This window comes from Chiloscyllium plagiosum, chromosome 5 (genome assembly GCF_004010195.1).
Source record: "Chiloscyllium plagiosum isolate BGI_BamShark_2017 chromosome 5, ASM401019v2, whole genome shotgun sequence".
NCBI classification, from domain to species: Eukaryota; Metazoa; Chordata; class Chondrichthyes; order Orectolobiformes; family Hemiscylliidae; genus Chiloscyllium; species Chiloscyllium plagiosum.
The window spans coordinates 87,364,372-87,388,118 of NC_057714.1; the positions used below are offsets into that span (position 1 = coordinate 87,364,372).

At 40.6% G+C, this 23,747-nt stretch overlaps 1 long non-coding RNA gene across 2 annotated transcripts in view; it reads right to left on the bottom strand.

The window, feature by feature from the left end:
* LOC122550074 overlaps window positions 1–23,747 on the bottom strand; it is a 64,910-nt gene that overhangs the window by 12,409 nt on the left and 28,754 nt on the right. The window contains exons 3-4 of one of the 2 annotated variants that reach the window (XR_006311737.1): window positions 11,138–11,260; window positions 9,695–9,941 (exon numbers count right to left, since the gene is read on the bottom strand). This is a non-coding gene — a long non-coding RNA (uncharacterized LOC122550074). Of the gene's footprint in view, window positions 1–9,694; window positions 9,942–11,137; window positions 11,261–23,747 lie in introns of those variants that run through there. The other variant, XR_006311736.1, reaches the window with a different exon arrangement.

Below are 23,747 nucleotides of genomic sequence, written 5' to 3' on the forward strand. Positions count from 1 at the left end.
TGTGCCCATGTCTTGAAGCCTACTTCGTGCCTCACCGCATCATAATTTCCCTGCCCCCAGCTATAACTCTTGCCCTGCAGTGCACACTTATCCCTCTCCATCACTAGAGTAAAAGTCACCGAATTGTGGTCACTATCCCCAAAGTGCTCACCTACCTCCAATTCTAACACCTGGCCTGGTTCGTTACCCAGAACCAAATCCAGTATGGCCTCACCTCTTGTTGGCCTGTCTACATATTGTGTCAGGAAACCCTCCTGCACACATTGGACAAACTGCTTTTCATCATTTATATAAATGATTTGGAGGTGAACATAGGAGATATGGTTAGTAAATTTGCAGATGACGCCAAAATTGGAGGTGTAGTGGACAGCCAAGAACTTTACCTCAGAGTATAATGGGACCTTGATCAGATGGGCCAATGAGTGGCAGATGGAGTTTAATTTGGATAAATGTGAGGTGCTGCATTTTGGAAAGGCAAATCAAAGCAGGACTTATACACTTTATAGTAAGGTCCTGGAGAGTGTTGCTGAACAAAATGACTTTGGAGTGTAGGTTCATAATTCCTTGAAAGTACAGTTGCAGGTAGATAGGATACCAAAGAAGATGTTTGGTATGCTTGCCTTTACTGGTTGGGAGCACAAGAATTGGGAGGTCATGTTGCAGCTATACAGGGCATTGGTTAGGCTACTATTGGAACACTGTATCCAATTCTGATCTCCCTGCTATAGAAAGGATGTTGTGAAACTTGAAAGGATTCAGAAAGATTTACAAAGATGCTACCAGGGTGGAAGTTTTGAGCTATAGGGAGAGGCTGAATATGCTGGGGCTATTTTCCCTACAACGTTGGAGGCTGAGGGGTGACCTTATAGAGGTTTATAAAATCAAGTGGGGCATGGATAGGGTAAATGGACAAGATCTTTTCCCTGGGGTGGGGGAGTCCAGAACTAGAGGTCATAGGTTTAAAGTGAGAGGGAGATACAGGGAGTGATGGCCACGTGGTGAAAGGTAATGTGTTAAAAAAAACATATCTTGGTGGAGCACATTCACAAGCTGAAGGCAGACAAGAGGTTATTGGCTGACCAGGCTGAACATTGCAGAACAAGGAAGCTCGTAAACACCATGATGAACATCTGCAAGCCAAGGAGGAAGAAAACATCAACCACTGCCTGAAGAAGAGTCTTAAAAAAACTTGCTCTCTGGTACAGACTTACAAACAACTGGAGATTATTCATCATAAAACAAAATTAAATGGCTGCAGGGTGATCAAATGCTGGAAAATGGGACCACATTTATTTAGAGCTGAAAATGTGTTGCTGGAAAAGCACAGCAGGTCAGGCAGCATCCAGGGAACAGGAGAATCGACGTTTCGGGCATAAGCCCTTCTTCAGCTTATCTGGTCGGCAGGCTAACCATCTACTTTTATGTCATAGTCTGAGAAAAGTCTGTCCTCGTATAACGTTCAGCTTCCTATGTAATTAATATATATCCTTTTATAAAGGTATTTATCGTTTTGTGCAGTGTCCTCTCCTTCTCAGTGTTCACATTGTTTCCACTTTCTGTAACCTTTACTCCATTTAACGGCCATGCACAGATCGTGAGGCATTGCATCCAGAATAACTATTCCTCAGTCACCGAAGCCTATTGCCTCCCTCCTTTTAAACAGCAGCTACCTTTAAAAGACATACACTACTTTCACAAGAGTAAAAGCCAAACGTACTTCACCTGCAAGTTGGTGCCTGGCCCTCTAAAGTAACATTGGCACGACAAGCTTTTTCCAGTTGAATGCCTATTCAACTGGGATTGATCAGCACAGATGTTCACTGGCCATGCATAGACAAAGTTCCTGAAATGAATGTCCAATTAGATGGAGCAGCTGTCTAATGTCACAACAGCACCATCCGGATACTTCCGGTGCATTCACAGCATTCCCATGCTTTACCTCAACAACACAGGCACACCCAAAGCACAGGCAGCACCGTTTTCTTGCTTTCAAGGCACCTGCAGTCAGCACCAAGGCGTCACATTTCACCCCATTTTGTCATACATCCAAAATTTACTATTCTGGTGACACGAATTCCACTTGCAAAATTGAGTTCTGTTTTGAGATGCCCTGTGATCAGGAAATCATTGCATAATGTGCTCTTATAATCCTGACTAAATGTAATGTCAAGGTATAAGCTGCTATACTTGCTTTGTAAACATATTGTGTCATTTCAGCATGCCAGGATGGTTTGTAGTTTGATGTAAGCATACGTTTCAGAGGAGCCTTGGTGAGTTGCTGCAGTACACGTTGTAGATGGCATCCATTATTGCCATTCTGCTTCAATGGTGAAGGGAGTGAATATGGAAGGTAGGGATAGGGTGCCAATTAATTAGGACATAAAGCAAAATATTGTAGATGCTGAAAATCTGAGCATATATGATCTACAGGGCCAGTCAGTTCAAAGATTGTCTATGATTTTTTTAAAATATTGAAACAAATTGATTTGTGTTTTAGATAATCCAATTTACTTTATTTACTTCTGGGCTCACATTGGAAAATGAGGAATCAATTCTGAACTCCCATTATAATGCTGGTGGGTGTTGGCTGGGGTGAGATCAATGGGCCCCCAAAAGTCTCATTGGGATATCCAAATAATTTTTCACACGTGCACTAAGTTAGTTGCCACAAAGAAAGCACTTTATGAAAGCAATTCATCGTTTAGGAAATGGGGAATCAGGTGTTACTGCAAGTTCTTAAAGCACTTAAAGGAGAGGATTTTTCCAAGCCTAAAATAGGAAATTAGCAATGAAGAGCTGCAGGGGGGAAGAACATGCCTGAAGTGAGTTTTATTTTTTTGGAGCAACTTTGTGAGCCGAGTAAGTTCCATAGTTAGTGGATCCCAAAGCAGGTGGAAAACGTTGCACAAGATGTGGCACACCGTCTTACCGGAAGTAGTTTTTACTCCAGCATCTGTTTACAATTCAGAAAGAAGTTCAATTATCTCAACAAGAGAGACAAGGTAAAACTCTCTTTCACATCTCTCAAACTTTCGACACCATACAATGGAAGCTTTTCTTTGCCAAGACAGTATCAATCTTCCTTTTCCTGCATCCTATTTATGTCCTTAAGCCCTCAGGGCAGCACTTCTGTTTTTACATTCACTCTCAGAAGCTTTTTGTATTATTTGTACATGGGATGTGACAGTTGCTGGCTAGGACAGCATGTATTTTCCATCCCCAATAGACCTGGAGACATATGGTAAGTGCCTTTTTGAACCACTGAAAAACTTGAGGTGTAGGGACACCCCTATTGCTATTAGGAACAGATTTCCAGGATTTTGACCCTATGTTATCAAGGGAATCATTCCATTTCATGGTGGTATGTAATTTGGAGGGGAACTTATAAGTGGTGATATTTCCATGCATTTGCTTCCCTTCTTCTCGTAGGTGGTAGTAGTCATGGATTTGGAATGTGCTGGTTATGCAGTATTGGAGAGTTACTACAGTGCATCTTGTAAATGGTCAGAACTGCTCTCACTGTACATTGGTGGTGAAGGGAGTAAATGATGAAGATGAATGCGATGCAAATCAAGTTGCTGTTATGGCCTGAATAGTGTTGAGCTTCTTGAGTATTCTAGGAGTTGCATTTGTTCAGGCAAGTGGAGAGTATTTGTTGTACTCCTGATTTGTGCCTTGCAGATGGTGGATAAGAGGTGAGTTGTTTGCTGCAGAATTGCAAGCATCTCAGTTGCTCTTGTAGTGACAGTATTTATATAGCTAATCCAGATCAGTATCAGGTTGTTTTTTAAGGGGGAATTCTTGCATCCTCCACCTTATGTAAGCTGCCTTCTTCCTTTTGATAAGAAGCTCCTCTGTTCTCATCATCCAAGGCTCCTTAATCTTACCACTTCTTGCCTGTCTCAGAGGAACAAATTTATGCATCACTCGCAACAACTATTCCTTAAATAGCCTCCACATGTCTGTTGTGCCCTTTCTGTGGAACAATTGCTCCCAATCTGTACTTCCCAACTCGTGTCTGATAGCATCATAATTTTCTCTTCCCCAATTATTTTCTTCCCCATGGTAACGGCTTCTTTCCCTCTCCAAGGCTATGATAAATGTGAGGCAGTTGTGGTCACTGTCACCAAAGTGTTCTCCCAGCGCAAGATCTGACACCTGTCCTGGCTCATTGTCGGCACCAAATCCAAAATGGCCGCTCCCCTCATTGGTCTGTCTACATACTGAGTAAGGAAACCCTGCTGAATACACCTGACAAAAACGGCTCCATCCAAACCATCTGCACTAAGGAGGTTCCAATCAATATTGGGAAAGTTGAAGGCATCTATAACAACAAGCCTGCTACATCTGCACTTTTCCCAAATCTGCTGGCCAATGAGTTCTTTGATCTCCCTACTGCTATTAGGGGGTCAGTAGAAAACCCCCAATGAGGTGGCTGCTCCTTTGCTGTTCCTAACTTCCACCCATACTGACTCAGTAGACAAGCTTTCCTCAACTTTCATTTCTGTAGCTGTGATGCACTCTCTGATTAGCAATGCTACACCCCCTTCTCTTTTTCCACCCTCCCTGTTCTTTTTAAATGTTCTAAACCCTGGAACATCTAGCAACCATTCCTGTCCCTGTAATTCCGTTACGGCCACAACATCATAGTCCCAAGTAATAATCCATGCTCTAAGTTTGTCATTCTTATTCTGACACACTTTGCATTAAAGCAGACACACTTTAACCGATCCTTTTGTTTCATCACATAGAAAACCTTCCCAATAGATTCACTACATCCTGTCACTGCCCAATCTACAACTACACCCCTCTCTGACATGTGGCTCTGATTCCCACCCCCCTGCCAAATTAGTTTAAACCCTCCCAAACCACTCAAGCAAATCTCCCACCCAGGACATTTGTGCCCCTCCAGTTCAGGTGCAACCCGTCCTTCATGTACAGGTCCCACCTTCTCCAGAAAGCAACCGAATGGTCTAAGTATCTGAAGCCCTCCCTCCTGCACCAGCCGCGCAGCCACGTGTTAAGCTGACTGTTCCTCATCTCACTGTCTCGTGGCACCGATAGCAAAACTGACAACACTACTCTACTTGTCCTGCTCTTCAGCTTCCAACCTAGCTCTCTGTAGTCACTTTTCAGATCCTCAATCCCTTTCCTGGCTTTGTCATTTGTGCCAACATGTACCACAATTTCTGGCTGCTCACCCTCCCCCTTCAGAATCCTGTAAACCCGACTGGCGACATCCCGGACCCTGGCACCGGGGAGGCAACATTCCTTCGGGGAGTCCCGTTCCTGACCACAAAATCTCCTGTCAATCTGTCTAAGTATTGAGTCCCCTAGCGCTTTTCTATTCTCCCCACTTCCCTTCTGAGCCACAGTGCCAGGCTCAGTGCCAGAGACCTGACAACTATGGCTTTCCCCTAGTAGGCCGTCCCTACCATCAGTATCCAAAACGGTATTGCTGTATTTATATTATTCAAGTTCAATTAATCAAGCTTTACATTTCTAATGAAAATTTCCTAATTTTCACGACATTGCCTGAATTTCTAAAAATATTAGAATAGATCTTCTTGTTAACACAGCCTTTATTGCTGGCTTCTTTCTTCAAGCTATGAATGTGCTTAAGCCTGGTTACAAATACATTATTCTGCACATAATTACAGTTCTTGTAGATTAAATAACTATTTGAAAGATGGCTTTCTAATGTATTGTCAAATTCTTTCTGAAATATTACATAAACATGGCTGTTATAATCTGTGTAAATAGATGTCTGAAGAACAGGATTCCACAGCTCTGGTGACTTTAGCTATTATGGCAATATTTGAGCTTGAGAAAAGCCTTATTAGGGAATGATCTCTTGATTGGCCCATTTTGTAAACATGGACATATCATGGACAATTGATAATAATTGTACAACAGTGTCCAATGTAATTTTGCACAACTAGTTAGTGTAAATAATATATTAGGTTATATTATATAACATAAAACAAGGGTAAGAGACACATGCTGTGCATACAAAAGCAGGGTTCAGCACTTTTATTTCTTCACATACCTGTTACTCTGTCAATTTGCTTGAAAAATATTTGTCCTGCTCTGCAGTATTATTTTGGGCATTGATATTGCTGAGAACCACCTTAAGCAAGTTGTATCAACAGCATGGTTCGTAATTATTTTGTTTTCTTTGGCTTACACCCAATTTCCTTTAGCTATGAAATCTGCTTCAATGATTCATCAAAATATCATATTGCACAAACATTTCCAGGCAAAATGTAGATTGGAAAAATATTTGAACTAATATGATAACACTGAAATGATAAAATGTAACATTCTGTGCTAATGCTACAGAATATATCTTCATTAAGAAAAGGTTTCTACGATCTTTGCTTATCTACTGTATTTTGTCTTTTGTTGAAGCACTACTTCATATTCAGCACTGGGGAAACTAGTACTTCTGCATGTTAGGAATGGACAGCATCAAAGCTGATAGAAATAGTTGGATTTGTCTTCAAAGGAGCTTTTACAATGACTTTCTTGCCCATGGGGATCATGAGCGACTTTGAAATCTATGTTTAGATTCTTTCCTGTTAAGTGCTTTTTTGAAAACAATTGATTTTCTGTCCTTTTCACACTGAGGGCTGTCCATGAATAATATCTTTCCAAGGCAAGGGAGCAGGTTGGAAACCATTGTCACCAGGTGAAAGTGAACTTTGATTTTATATCCACCCTGTAAGGATGTCTCTATGTGTCCTTACAATGATATGTGAGAGATCAGGGCCAGAGTAGGAAAAATTAAGATCACCATGTGAAAAACTTAATTTACAAATTCCATCCTACCTTACTGCACTGTATATTAGAGTAACCATGGGAAAATTAGGATCTATAATATAAACAAATCAAAATCTCTTGCCTATGGAGCTTTGGAGGTAAAAACAATAACTGCAGATGCTGGAAACCAGATTCTGGATTAGTGGTGCTGGAAAAGCACAGCAGTTCAGGCAGCATCCGAGGAGCAGTAAAATTGACATTTCGGGCAAAAGCCCTTCTTTGGAGTTAAGGTCTGTGCTAAACTAATTTAATATCTATTCCCTGCTATTGGAAGAGGTGACAGCCTAGTGGTACTATTGCAATACTATTAATCCAGAGACCCAGGAAATGTTCTGGGGACCTGGGTTCGAATCCTGTCATTGCAGATGGTGGAATTTGAATTCAATAGTAATCTGGAATTAAGAGTCTAATGATGATCATGAATCCATTGTCGACTGGTTCACTAATGTCCTTTGGGGAATCCTCACCTGGTCTGGCCTACATGTGACTCTAGACCCACAGTAATGAGGTTGACTCTTAACTGCCCTCTGGGATGGGTCATCCCATGATTGAATAAGGAAAAATTACAGGCTTATTTCTTCTTATTGGTCCCAAGGCAGATTAGTAGGAAAATCCCATTCAACCATTATTGGAAAGAGAGAAATCATTTTGTGACATACATATGTTGCTTAGCAGTGACTTTTTGAGAAAAGACCTTTCTCATGATGTTCTGTTATATGAATCTCAACTTTGAAGGAGGCTGATGTGTGTCCTGACAAATCTGTGTAATCTTTAGACAAGATTAATACAGGCGAAGAGTGAAAATAACTGTTTCTTAATATAACATTGCAAAGCTGCAGAGTGGCTATTTGGAAAAGTGGTACATTTAAGAACTTTTATAAATTGACACACGTTTTGTTAGAGAGGGCAAAAATATCTAGAGTACATACAAAATTGGGAGGATATTGAGCAGGGTACAGAAAGTGAGAGATTTTGGAGTGTGAGTTGCAGGATAGGTTGATGGTCAAGAAGCCAAAAGGAATGCTTTTCTTCTTTGAACAAGGTACAGAATACAAAAGCAGGGATTTAATACTGGGACTGTATAAAATGCTGGTTAGGCCACAGCTTGGGGTTTCTGTACAATACTGATCGCCACATTACAGGAGGGACATGATTTCTCCAGAAAGAGTACAAAGGAGATTCACAAGAACATTACCACATCTTGAAATTGCAGCCATGAGGAAAGATTGGATAGGATAATATTATTTTCCTTAGAACTGAAGGATAAGGGGTTACTTAACTGAGATGTATAAAATTGAGGGGCCTGGATTCAACAGTCAGAAAAAAAAACTGTTTTCCCTCATGGAGTGGTCAGTTACCAGGGGCACGGATATAAGGTGATTGATAGAAGAATTAGAGGGGACATGAGGGAAAAACATGTTCACCAATAGGGTAATGACTGTCTAAAATTCACTACCTGGTATGGTGACTGAGACAGAAGCCCTGAACTTGTTTAAAACGTACCTGGATCTCCATCTGAAGGACTGTAACTGACAAAACCATGGGTCAAGCGTTTGCAGAAAGCATTCAAATGATTTTGTTCATCACCCAGTGCAGATATGAATGGTCTCTAACTGTGCAGCAACCCTTCCATGTTCGCCGTTGTTAGGTACTAGATGAACAATGAAAGTGTTATTATTTTTTAGAAAAAGGGGAATTTGATCCATGCATTAGATCCACTATATGCTGTGTTCCCAATTCTCCACATTAGCAAAACTGGTTCTGGCATGAATGAGTTTCCAATTGGATTTCAGCAGGGGCCTAATTAATAAATGCACAGATGCCTTTTGTTCCATCTATTTGACCTTGATAATATCTTAATTCACCCCTAAACAAGTTCCCTGTTAGGTACAGCTTTTCAAAGGTCAGCAAAACCTGCTAAGGTAAGTTTAAAAACCTGCATTAGTTCACTAAGCCTAAGTCTGTACCAAAACCAGTGAACCTAAAATGAAGACTTTAAATCCTACATTACTCTTTCTTCCACCTTGCCCTAATTGTGAGTGATAAATTTTCCCCATTCATGTTGAGTTACTGCTTTAAGAATTGAGTATACTGAGGAGCAATTGGCCAGGATGTTACCACATGACCAGCAGCTATGAGAAGTCAAAACAGTAACATGTTAGACTAAGGATCTGCACAAAAGTTTCTCTGTAACTGCAAATGATCAGATTGTCTCACTAAACCTGCTTGAGACTTTAAATTAAATTAAATCTATGGTATTTACCAATCCAGCATAAGTGTGGTAATTCTATGTTCAGGAAAACAATACAAGAATGCAACATGGTGGCTGTAGCAATTTTTCCAAAAACAAAACAAAGGCAATGATACAAACGTGAAAACCACAGGGAAAAGACTCAGACAACATTTGAAGCAGGACAATGGTTACACCTACTACTAGGGTCGCTGTGGGAAAACAAAATGACAATACACAGTGTTGTGAACAGTGAGTGCTTAATTTGTGAGCTGGCCACATTGGTGATCTGTGGGCAATGAGTCAGTTTTTATTTGGGTTGTAGGAGCTGCAGGGCCAGCAAGACAGTCTCACATGCCCTTCCCATGAAAAAGAAAAGAAGTACATGAAACAAAAATATTTGAGCCACAGCCAAAATCAGCATAGGGAAAACATAAAAAGACCAACAATCGTATTGCTGAATCTCTACATGGAGTAGGCTTACAGTGTTGCTACTACAAATGCCTTACACATTGACAACATCTGTAAAAGACAGGAAACACCTCTCTGTGGCTCACAACACTGAGAAAAGAAATTCCTCCTCATTTCAGTCTTAAGTTGGCACCTCTTTATTCTGAGACTGTGCCTTTGGTGTGAGGAAAAGGGCAAAGTCTAAGATCTCTCAGACACTGAGCTTCATAGACTACCTGTTTGTGATTCAAATTCCACATTTCCATCTACTCCCAACGGGGTGTAGTTACCAATATTAATGCTGTAACCTGAATACAGAAAGCAAGCAAGATGTGTGGAAAGTGTGGCTGATTGCACCCATTGCAAAGCTGCCTGATGTTCCGAGATCTTTGTCCTTTTGCATGGCATGGCAATGAGGTACATGGTGTAGTTGAAATAACTGTCAAGAGAATAGGAAAGCTGCAATTACACAAGGAGCATAAGATGGTTGAAAATATAGTTCATAATTAACATTTCTCACCTTTGAGCAAGTGGACATGTTTAGACATCTGAGCAAGAGTCACTCGACCCGAAATGTTAACTCTGATTTCTCTCCACAAATGCTTCCAGTCCTGCTGATTCAGCAATTTCTGTTGTTGTTTCTGATTTATAGTATCTTTCGGTTTTTATGATTAGACTTCAACTCCTTTAAGCACTCAGGAGTCCCCCAAGTTCTAACAGAACAACTGCACTAGAGACACATAGTTGTCAAAACATTAGCCCAGAATCAGACTGTTATACTGTCTAGTAAAGGAGTAACTGATAGAGGATCTCATTGTGCTCCCTAGATTTATGGCTGAACCTACAAATAAGAAGAAATAATCTATTACGATTACCTGTTATAGCCTAAAAGAAATGCTTTATATCACTAAGAAAAAACAGGGGTCAGAAAGCCAAAAGATAATCAATCAACTTCCACAAGAACTGTGATACCAGTTGCCAGTATTGTGCTAAACTAAAAGTCCAGTTAGTTATAAGTACCAAGAGTATTTCACAATAATGGGTAATTTACTTGAATACAACAGAAGACTAGTTATTCCAGCTTCCTTCAGGAAGATTTAATGGAAAGGAAACATTAGGAACAATTAGGCATAGCCAGGGTTGAATTAGTAGTGTGATGATAGTAATCTCAAAAAAGACTGAAGATCTCAAATTTCATTGTTAAATCTGCAATTATACAGGATTGCCAAAAGTGGAAAACACTCCTTTTATTACTGAAAGTAGATCAGAAGCTAAAACTCAGCAAACAGGAAGAAGCAAATATTGAGAACGAAAACGTGAACACAACCTATTTGAGCACTTTCAGACAAAAGAACAGTCAATGCCAGTGAAGAGATAGAGCTGGGTGAGTAGAAATCTTGCAGCAACAGCATTGAATATTTGGAAAAGTTTTCTTAACAATCAAACAACCACAATCGGTGACTGAAAACATCCAACCTGATCACCAACTCAAGGGAGATGAGCTGTATGTGATTATCTGGGAAGCCAGAACAATACCCACAGATCCAAGACATTGGCAAGAAGAAAAAAATTATGAACCCAAACTGGACACCAATCCTCACCTAAATATTTTGGATACCTCCATAGGAATCTCACCTTTCAGTCAGATTGAGGTTTTGGTCACTTGTTTTACAGGTCCTCAGGTGAGTCCTAGTTGAGGATGTCAGCAGAAGTGTGATGGAGCTGGAGAGAACACTTTAGCTCCATCCTGGTTCCACTCTAAGAATGAAAAAAGAGTTAATTACCTTTCATTGTGACTGCTGGCTTATTGACATCCAAATTCAGAAAACATGAGTGGCTTGAAGTTCCTTCAATAGATATTAAACTCTTCAATGACAGACTCTAGTGGCTCAATATCTGCTTTAAACAGCGAAGATTTTTTTTGAAAGCTAAGCCACATGAATTTAGCAGTAGGAATGAGATCTGTACAGGTTGAGTGCAGGCCTTCTAAACGGTTGTGCTTTCTTTCATGAATATTGGGCACAACACATCTCAATGTCTACCCTTGTCTCTTACTGCATCTGCTTTTACTTGCTCCAGCTCTTGTGGACAGAAAATACTATTTACTGTGTTTTCTGCTATCCACATTTATTTTTACTGTTCTAGTCCTTTCTCTGCAGCACTCAAGGGAAATTAGAGATGGGCAACAGATGCAGACCTTATGGTGATGTTCACATCACATGAAAGAATAAAAAGAGAAGTAGTTTTTAAAAAATCTTTGAACATTGGTGCTTATTCTTCATAAACCTTCTGTGAATTCAAACTCTCCCATTTCGTAAGGCCCAGATCCCCCACCTCAATGGGATTTTCATTTCTCTATGGACTCTTCCTTCTGCTCTGTCAACCAATTCTTGTGCTTCGTGAGTTGATTGTGTGCAATTTTCTTCCTGCATGGAAACACAACTTGTTACTTTTAGACACAGTCTGTTTAATTTGGCATTCTAATGGGGAGGGTTTGGTTTTCTCATGGCTGTTATGGATATAATGCCTCTTTGTATGGTATGCATGCAATATAGGATTTTCCAGGCGTGTAATTTAATTCGTGTGTTAGATGTGGCTTGGTGGTAGCATTCCAAGTCAAAAATGTCAAGAGGTCAAATCACATGGCTTACTTAAGTAGTACTGAGGGTGTGTTGCTGTTTTTCAGATGTGATGTTAACCTAGGAAACAATTAGCCTTCTAACAGGAAGTAAATGATTGCCCATCATTATTCAAAGCAGAATAGTGTCATAGAGTCACAGAATAGAAACAGACCTTTCAATCCAACAGTTTTATGTCGATCAATAAATAGCAAACCATACTAATTCCATTTACTTACACTTCTCATCGCAGGCAACGTCCTGGTGAAACTCTTCTGCACCTTTTCCAGTGCAATCATGTCCTTCCAATAGTATAGCAATCAGAACTGAACACAATATTCCATCTATAGCCTAACCAATGTTTTATAATGTTGTAACAAGACCTTGAGATTCTCCTATATTCTACACCCCAACTAATGAAGACAGCCCATGCTGTATGCTTTCTTTACCAGCCTATGTACCAGTTCTAACACCTTCCAGGATCTATATCTTGTACACCAAGGTCCCTTTGTTCCTCAGCACTCCGTATAGACCACCATTCATTGTGTACATTCTTCCCCTATTTGACCTCCCAAAATGTATCACCTCACACTTATCAGGATTAAATTCCATCTGCTTTGCTCTGCCCAATTTACCAGCTCATCAATATCAGACTGCAGCCTGAGACCATCCTCCTCACTATCAACAACATCAACAATTTTCCTGTCATCTGCAAACTTACTAATTAAACCATCTACATTCACATCTAGGTCATTAATGTACATAACAAACAGCAACGCTCCCAGCACTGATCCTTGTGCCACACTGTTGGTCACAGGCTTCCAATCATAAAAACATCCCTCCACCACTGCCCTTTGCCTCCTATCTGTCAGCCAATTTTGGATCCAGTTTGTCAACTTGCCTTCAATTGCATGGGCACTTACCTTTTAGACCAATCTTCCATGTAGAACCATGTCAAAGGCCTCACTGAAGTCCATGTAAACCACATCAACGGCACTACCCTTGTCAATATATTTAATCAGCTTTTCAAAAAGCTCAATTCAGTTAGTCAGACAGGATCTCCCTCGATCAAATCTATGTTGACTATCCCTGATTAATCCCTGTCTTTCCAAGTGTTGATTAATCCAGTCCCTTACAATTGTTTCCAATAATTTCCCCACCACTGACATCAGACTAACTGGTCTGTAAATACCTAGCGTATTGCTACTGGCCACCTTGTCCTTGCAAAATTGTTTCCTCAACTAACACCCATGGCAGGTAAACTGACCATTTGTCTCATTGCTGTGTTGTCTTTGCATAAAGACTGCGGCAAAAATTTAATTGGTTGTAATACACTTTGGGGCTTCTTGAAATCATGAAAGGCACAATATAAAAGTTATGTCTTTCTCCTTACACAGAAAGCAGTCATTTAGTTTACTGAATTATACCATTCTGAGCCTTGAGATGGCATGAGGTTGCAATCTGGGATTCTTAATCAGTCCTACCTTGAGGGAGCAATGGTCTTAATGGCTAAAAACAGTCATTAAAGTTCTTCCTCCACTGGATATTAAATGATTGCAGTCAATACCATGCATGGCACTTCCTAGCTGATATTAAGCCAGATCTCTTTTTACCTATTCTCACTACCAGAACTCTTCTGCACCTATTGGCATGATCTTTGCTCCTGCTGCCCTTTGGTTCAGTTTTAAGTACAGACCAGCAATCCCCCACTAATGTTCCCTGCATGGAGATTCATGTTTTGTAATCCTGTCCATCGATATTAAAATTATGCGATGGTCCAATTTCTAGCAGCCAGTTTCAAAGCCTTTAAGTGGATAGAAGTTTTTCCCTTCCTCCCACCAATTAAAGCTACAGATTACAGGACACTGAACAGTGGGGTAAAAATTTGTACCTCTGATTAATCATGTCTTGATGCTGATCTTTGATAACATAATCAGTCATGTTGTGAGCAGGTTTGAGACTCTGGTTTCCAGCACCTGCAGTCCTTGTTTTTACAATGTTGTAAGCAGGAGCCAACGACATGAACATGTGAAAGGAAAACAACCCATAGGAAGTGTTGATTCGGAGATGCCGGTGTTGGACTGGGGTGTACAAAGTTAAAAATCACACAACACCAGGTTATAGTCCAACAGGTTTAATTGGAAGCACACTAGCTTTCGGAGCGACGCTCCTTCATCAGGTGATTGTCACAGAGCGTCGCTCCGAAAGCTAGTGTGCTTCCAATTAAACCTGTTGGACTATAACCTGGTGTTGTGTGATTTTTAACATAGGAAGTGTATTTGTAAATTACTCTTGTGTACCGCCTAGCAACTAATCCCAGAGCTGCCTTTGGATCGTCAAGAGCTGCTAAAGTCTCCATCAGGAATAGAGTCAAGAGCCTTGAAACACAAGAATCAAGCGTCTCAACAGCAAATTTCACAAAAAGAACTTTATGGGCATGAAACTATTAGATTAAACACTTTCTCAAGACTAGGCTGTTAACCATTGAGATAACTAAATTTAAGAAACAAAGAAAATAGCTTGTAATACCCTAAGCTCCCAGTGCTGAGGAATTTGTATTTGCTTTAGCTTTGGGGCTGTTTTTCAATTTAATATAACAAAATCAAAATAAATGAAATCAAGATGGCTTGACATTGTACCAAAGATAAAATCTTGTAGGAAGATTATTTTATTTCAGTTTTAAATAAGAATTTTGTAAAACAGATTCTTTATTGACATTATAATCCAAACATCATAAAAAATTTTTTTTCCTGGCATTTGTAGTTCAGGGTGATATTATACTCTTGATTGGTCTCTGGCTTAGAAAGTAAAATTGGTATTTCCATATGAAGAGGATGTGTTTCTCTGAGCTTGCCCAGGCGCTCTGGTGGTCTGTACATGAGTTGTTGAAGTAAACACAAAACTGATAAGTTGCTGTACCACAAAAACAACTACTTATGCTTACATAATGCTTTTAATGTAATTAAATCACCCAACTTCCTTCACAGGAACATTATAAAACAAATTTGACACTGAGCCACATAGGAGATGTAACTTCACAAGACCAAAATATTCATTAAAATGCAAACATTTTATGAAGTGTCTGAAAGGAAGAAAGAAAGATAGATAGCGAGGTACAGAGGTTTAATCCACAATCTTCCCCTTTTGTTTCCCCTTATTTGTATATTTTAATCCACAATCTTCCCCTTTTGTTTCCCCTTATTTGTATATTTTTTTCACAGAATAAACCTCAATGAACATTGTTCATTTGAATGATGACAAGTATGGTGCAGGTTTGATGTAAAGGTGGCTCTGTTTTGTCCCACAATCTGAGTACTCCTTGCTGGAACACACTAATATTCCCATTCGTCACTGGCCATTCCCTGAACAACAGTACTGTAAATTAAATCTGTAAGTTAACCCTAGATCTGATGTGTTATGTCTAAAGAGGTATGTTTTGTCTTTGGCTGCTGAAATCAACTTCATCAGTACTTCCTCTGATGAAGCCAAACATATTAGCCTGAATTCTTGCTCTCATGTTGGGAGAGCAGAGCTGGGATAATTCTTGTCTCCACAAATCCGACCTGGGAAAATGTGCCTTGGAGATTCAGATTCTCATTGGGGGAGGCATCTGTATTTTATTGGGATAGTGACTCTTGCCCCACGGAGAGTTCATAGGCGGCTGGCTGTTGGGTGCAGGGACAGACTGTGCGAAAAATCAATCAGCATTCTTGGATATTACTGCAGCTGTAAAAACAAATAATCAACGAATAGCCCTTCAACTCTCACCATCTCCCAATACTCCTCATGACAACACACGAACTCCTCAGAGCTCTCATTCCTTCCATGTCAAGCTATGCCCATCTATCCAACCCTTCCAAACCAGGCAACATCATGGGATATCGTTTCTATCCCCTCTCGAAAGCCTCCACGTGCTTCTTGTAGTGTGGTGACCAGAACTGCAGAATATTCCAATTGTAGCCGATCTAAAGTTCATACAGGTACAACATGGCATGCCAAGTTTTATACTCCATTCCCCAACTGATGAAGGCAAGCATTCTATATGTCTCCTTGACCACCTTATCCACTTGTGTTGCCACTTTCCGTGAACCTGTACGCCTAGATCCTTCTCAATGTTGATGCTACTAAGGGTTCTGCCATTTTCTGTATACTTACCTCCTACATCTTCCAAAATGCATCACCTCGTACTTGTCCGGATTAAACTCCATCTGCCATTTCTCTGCCCAGGTCTCCAGTCAATCTATACCATGCTGTATTCTTCTTAATGACCTACTACAGCTATCTAAGTAGCTCCTAAATTCCAACTTCCAAACTTAGCACAAAGCTGCAACACTATACCAACATCTCAGAAGTTGTAAATGAGGAAAATTTCAAAGCATTGGGATTGTAGTGTTTTAGCCAAGCTTTCTTTCCAAAGGACCTTGTACATACCTGTGAGATGTGAGCAGGTTTTCCTAGAATCAGCCAACTTTGTGCAGTGACTACAATCCCTGCATTGCCAGGGATTGCTATAGGCTGCATATGTTTACTGAAATAATCTGAACTCAGATCCTGGGAACAATACTGATGCATCAAGCTCTTAAAGTCATGTCAGATTTCTGAAACAGGACATTTATAGACAAAGCACATTGAAGCTCAGAACTAGAAGAAATTAATAGAAAAAGAACAATCCTCAAGCAGTAGTGAAAGACATTTTTCATCAGAAAGCTATGAAATGCAGTAAGGGATCCAAGCTAAAACTAACATTGCGTTAGATTAGATTAGATTCTCTACAGTGTGAAAACAAGCCCTTCGACCCAACAAGTCCACACCAACCCTCCAAACAGTAACCCACCCAGACCTATTTCTCTCTGACTAATGCACCTAACAGAATGGGCAATTTAGCTAAAATTTTTAGAAAATTCAAGATCGTAATGTTCATAACATTCTATCTCTCCACCCTGACCTCAGGTCATCTGCTCCCGAAATGCTTAACAATATCTGTTAACTCTAGATTCAACTAATTCACTGCTCTTCTTGATCATATTCACAAATTGCACTCTCCATAAACTTAAGCTAACCTGAAACACTGATTATCAAAGATTTCTAAAATGGTCCACAAAATAATGTAAATATGCTTACTGAGCAAGTCTGGCTTTATGACTGGATGACCACACAGGGCAGATGGCCAGGGTGAATGGGGCTGATTAGGGAATCAAGGTGAGTGAATGGTCCAATCTCAGGGAGGAGTGGAGTACCATTGCCCTGTATGTAATACTGAGTGGGCCTGCTGTCTCTCTTCAGGGATTTGTGGTGGTGTGGTGGTGGGGTGAGGGGGTGGGGGTGAAGAGTGGGTGGGTGGTAGAAAGTTGGTAGCTTACATAGAGGAGAAAGGTACAAAAATCAAGTAGCTGTAGATATCACAAAACCATGGACATGGCTGCCATGATGCAGTCAGAACTTTTCGTGGGGGTGGAGTGCTTCTTAAGTACTTAAACTCAAGGGATACGCAAGTACAAAAACCCAAGGTGCCATATTCCATAAGATTACAGAATACAAATGTGAAATCACCCCATTACACGATACAGACAGTATTAAACATTTGGATTGAAGGTATATGATGATTAAGTAAAAAGGTAAAAACAATGACTGCAGATGCTGGAAACCAGATTCTAGATTAAAGTGGTGCTGGAAATGCACAGCAGTTCAGGCAGCATCCGAGGCACAGTAAAATTGACATTTCGGGCAAAAGAGTGCCTGAAGGGTGGAGAGATAAATGAGTTTGGAACTGGGGTGAGGTGGGGGAAGGGGAAATGAGAAAACTGTTGAAGTCCACATTGATGCCCTGTGGTTGCAGAAGATGAGGCGTTCTTCCTTCAGGCGTCGGGTGGTCAGGGAGCGGCGGTGAAGGAGGCCCAGGACCTCCATGTCCTCGGCAGAATGGGAGGGGGAGTTGAAATGATGATTAACCCATTTGAAAAGGAATCCTTCAACCAAAACTGTTTAAGATCCACTGATCTCACCTGGTAAAGTGCCTTTCACCCATTGCCCCTTGCTTGCTGACCTTTATTGGTTTCAGGGTTGGAAAAGCTACTGTTTTACAAATTTAATCCTCGCTTTTAAATTCACCTGTTGCCTCATCCTTCCCACCTCTGAGATATCTATCAACCTTACAACCCTCCAACATCACTGTGTCCCTCTAAGTATGACTTTTTGCCATAGAGTTGAAAAAAGAAAAGATAATTGCATCTTTTTTTGTTCTTACAGTGGAACCAGGCTGGAACAGAGGTCTTCTCCCCAGCTCTACCATACTTCCATTTGCTGCTGTAGACCACCCCAACTACTTCCAACATCCTCAGCTGGGACTCACCTGAGGACCTGTTAAACAAAAGGCTAAAACCTCAACCTGACAGAAAGGTGGGATGACTGTCAGAATATTTAGATGAGGATTTCCACTATTAGGGGCCATGTCTTCAGCAGCCAAGTCCCAAGCTGGAATTCCTTCCCTTAGCCTTTTCACATCTGCATTTCTCTCTCGTTCTTTAAGATGGCCCTCAAAATATTTCTCTTTATGCAAACATTTGGTCACCTGTCCTAAAAGATCTTTATACTGTGTACTTAACTTTGTTTGATAGCTCTCCTACATTACACCTTGGGATGTTTTGTTGCATTGAATGTGCTGTATAAATGAAACTTGTTATTGGAAGGGAAAATACAGATATTGATGATTAAATTACAAACAGAAAATGCTGGGAACACTCTGCAGGTTAGACAGAGAGAAGAAATAACCTTTTTTAAAGAGGGAGCTACAATAGCCAATTTGCATACCAACTCCCACATAACAGTGAGACAAATGGCAAATTAAAATACTTCTGTGGTGTTGATTAAGGGATTAGCATCACGCAGAACTTCGGAACTCCTCTGTTCTTAGAATCCCTACAGTGTGGAAGCAGGCCATTCGGCCCATTTAGTCCACACTTATCCTCCGAAGAGCAGCCCACCAGACTCAGCCCCCTACCCCATCCCTGCAATCCAGCATTTCCCATGGCTAATCCACCTAACCTGCACATCCCTGGACACTACTGGCAACTTAGCATGGCCAATCCATCTTAACCTGCACATCTTTGGTCTGTGGGGTAAATCAAATCTTTATTGATGAAGTGGCAGAACTGTGGCACTAATATCTGTAAGACTTCAAGATCCAATGAATAGAAGCTGCAATTGAATACCTACTTGGGAGATGCACTGCTTCAGATTCTACAATCTAGTTGATCAAAAGAGAATTTGTGCAAAGACAAGAAATTGCAGTTAAAGCACCTGGGTTTATTTTTTGATGCCAAAGCACATGAAAAGATTCTTAATTTGCTGCCGTGCATGCCAAACTATCTGCTAACCCAATGTATTTATCACTAAATTGCTTAATTCAACACTGTTGGATATTGGAATATTTCTTACAATGGAAAGTGCAACAGTTTGGTCCCCTTATCTAAGGAAAATCAATTACATCCACCTGAAAATGCAGGTGAGGCCTTGGACTACTGTCAAATAAAGTTATGTGCTCAAGTCTCCAGAGTGGAGCTTGATCTCAGAACAGTGTTGCTCAGATGTAACAGTATAACTCTGGGCTACAGCTTAACCTAGTTTGTGTATTCAGCCTATTTACAAGAATTCAGAATGCAGACCAAATTTTGTTAAAAAGTTTGCATGTCTGGACATGATTTTGCTATCTTAGCTTTATCTAAAATAGTTTGTATACACATGGGAATAAAATGCAGTAACTTCCCATCATAAAGGTTAATCACTTCCTTCTGCATATGCACAGCAATTAAGGCCTACAGGCAAGAGATTTGTGTTCTGCTGAATCGTCTCTTTTTTTCTATTAGAAGTTGAAGGGGTATTATAATTCTGTGGGTATTGATTTTAAAGTTGCAAATTCTTCACCATTTTAAATTTTCTGTTGCTCACTGACGTCTTCCAACATGGTTTTTAGCACAACTATCTTGTTTGCGTTTACCCTCTCAAATTTGTGAGAAGAAGAACAAGGATTTAACCCAGTAAAGACCAGATTTGTTTTTCTTTAATAAAACACAGATTTCTTGTTTGCTGGCACCAATAATGCACTGATAATAGCTGACAGTGCAAACTCCCCTCTTGTTTTTCTCAGTCTGCGCATCTGATAATTCTCAATTCCCCTTTCCTGCTCTTTCTCCATAACCCTGATTCCTTTATTAATTAAAAATGTTTTCCTCAGTTCCGAGTATACATATTGTTCTGCATTCAACAGCTTTCTGCAGTAAAAGACTTCCACAGAGTCCCTTCCCTCTGAAGAAAAAATCCTACACATCTCTATCTGGACTGGACAAACCCCCTAGACTGAAGTGGTGGCCTCTGGTCTCTGACTGTCCCACAAGGGGAAACAATTTCTCAGAATGTACCGTCAAGCCCCAAAGAATCTTAGCATGTTTTAATAAGGTCAAAATCACACAATACCAGGTTATAGTCTAAAAGGTTTATTTGGAAGTACAAGCCTTCGGAGCACTGCTCCTTCATCAGGTAGCTAGTGGGACAGGACACAGAATTTATATTAAAAGATCAAAGTGTCATACAACAGATCCAATGTATTGAACAAATCTGGATTGCTGGTCTAGATCTGCAAATCTGGTCATTAGTCACTTAGAATGGGTTGCAGGTTTCGATTCATTAATATGTAAATCCCAAACCTTTTTTCAAGTCACATTCCTGAGGTAACAACGATTTATTAAAAATAAGTGACATCTCAGCTCAGACAATGCATTAAAGGTGTGAGGTTAGAGTTTGTCTTGAGTCAGACTGGTACAATCACAACCGTGTTGTGGCAACCACTGCAAGATGTGTCATAGTGTCAACATGGATACTACCGTTACATGTGGGGACACCACCCACCACGTTCAAGGCAGGTGACTCCGCCAATGTTGTGTATCTCTTATGCTGCAGGCAAGAATGCCCCAAGGCATGGTACATTGGCGAGACCGAGTAGACACTACGACAACAGATGGATGGATGCTGCGTGGTACGCATGAGGATGGCCCCAAGCGGGATCTCGGGTTCATCTCACATTGCAGGTGACCCCACTACACTACACACTTCACATACACACAAGTATGTACGCACACACAGACCCTCTATCATGCACACGCTTTCTCCCAGACACGCATGCACACACACTCACATGCACACCCTCATCAGACATATACTCCATCATATTTGCGTACACACACTCAAAAATTCTCCCCCTCTCTCTCAGACACACACACACACACACACACACAGACGCACACACTCTCAGTTTCTCCCCCCATATGCGCGCACACACGTACATCAATAGAATAAAATTGCATTTGCACATGCATTCTATTTTGTTCATAAAGCACACAATCTGTAGGCAGTCAGTCTATGTGACTTTTTATCAATTCCTACTTTGGAAATAGAACCAATCTGATTCAAGGTTGGGATACAGACTCTAACCTCACACCTTTAATGCAATGTCTGAGCTGAGATGTCACTTTTTCTTTAATAAAGCCTTAAGTTATCTTGAAAAGTGACTTGAAAGAAGTTCTGGGATTTACGTATGAACAAACCAAAACCAGCAATCCCATTCTAAATGATTAAAGACTGAACAGCAATCTAGGTTTGTTCAATGAATCGCATCAGTTGTATGACACTTTGATCTTTTACTATAAATTCTTTGTCCTATGATCCTCCCCCACTACCTACCTGACAATGGAGCAGCGCTCTGAAAGTTTATACTTCCAAATAAACTTGGACTATAACGTGGTATTGTGTGATTTTCAACTTTGTCCACCCCAGAGAACACCGGCTCCCCCATATCATTAATAAGGTTGATTCTCATTCTTTCACACTCCAATCAGTGCAGGCCCAACCAACAGAATCTCTCCTCTTAGGAAAACCCCTCCATTCCCATGCACAACCCAGTGAACCTCCCTGAACAGCCTGCAATGCCAGTATACATACTTTTAACCAACTGGGTCAGATGTGTTATGACACACTATTGGAGCAGGTGGGCCTTATTGGTCAGATGTATCACTGCACTCCAAGAGCCCCTCCAATGTCAGGACATAAAGGGGACAAAATTATTGCACTTTGATTGGAAGAAATATTCCAATATCCAATCATTTTTGGAAATTGGAAGACTTCCCCAATGCTTTGGCATCAAAATATAAACCCAATTTGACTACAATATCAAATCTTTGCACACATTCTCTTTTGATCAACTGGGTTGTAGAATCTGAAGGAGTGCAACTTCCAAATAGAACATGGGTTGCAGCTTCTATTCACTGGATCTTGAAGTCTTATCGATAGTAGAGCCACAGTTCAGTCACTCCAATGAACATTTGATTTAAACTAATGAATCTTTCAAAGCAGTGTTCGTGGTAAATCAGATGATTGGCTGTTGAAAATGACAGAAGCATTATATCATACACAATCTATTATTCTGTTAAAGCTGATGAACAGTATATTTACATTGGCCTCTCCTTTAAAACCACAAAACCTAATTTCTTGAAGTAAGTACAGCTGCAGGGCGATCAATGTTTAATTGCTGTTTAATGGGGCTGGTTTATAGATTAGAAAGTAGCAGTAAATTCCAGATTAGAAACAAGCAGAATCAAAGGATTGCCTTCCCTTCTCTATTTTATACATAATAATCACATTTGATGTGAAAATTGGCTAGAAGGCTGAAGATTTCATATACAACGTCATAGAAACTGAGGGTTAAATTGAATAACTTGTTAAAATGGACCTGGGGATTATGGGATGTAATCACTCCAGGGTTGATCTTTATGGACTAGATTTTACCCACTCCTGAGGGATGAGGGGTGAGAAACACAGGATGGGAAGGCCTATAGAATTGCAGAGTTAAAAATCACACAACACCAGGTTATAGACCAACAGGTTTATTTGGAAGCACTAGCTTTCAGAGCACTGCTCCTTCATCCTGATGTTGTGTGATTTTTAACTTTGTCCACCTCAGTCCAACACTGGCTCCTCCACATTATAAAATGCCAAGTTAAATGTTTGCTGTCTTTCTGCCGCCATGTCATTTTACAAGTAGCAGGTGACCCTTATACCCAGAGGCCAATTAAAGGCATCTTTTGGTCACTGCTGACATGTTACTGTGGCCACCATCCCAGGTGAGGATGCTGAACTGCTGCCTCTCAGCCTGGATAGGAGGTCTCCAGGCAGATGACTGTCCCAAGTTGTAGCCAATTAATTAGCAGCCGTTGGCAGGGTGTGATCCTGTTCACACCAGCCACTGAAAAGAGTTTGCTTCCTTACTTTCAGGCCTGTTGTGGGACCCTTGCCGTCACCAGTAAACCTAGCTCTACATTGAAAATAGCATCTTAACTTGATGCTGCCATCACTTCCAAATAAATGCTGCAAGCAACCAACTTTAGTCAGGCTGTTCATTAGCTTTGTGCATTACAGAGGGAGCTACATTACATCATGGATTGCCCTCTTCTATCCTAGCCTCTAAGTCGTGTGCAGTGGTAGTTTCTGGGTAGGTGACTGTGATTGTGAGATTGACTGATGTTGTCTCCTCATCTTCACTGTTTCTTTCATTTTTTTTCCCTTTGACTGGAAAGGTCCTA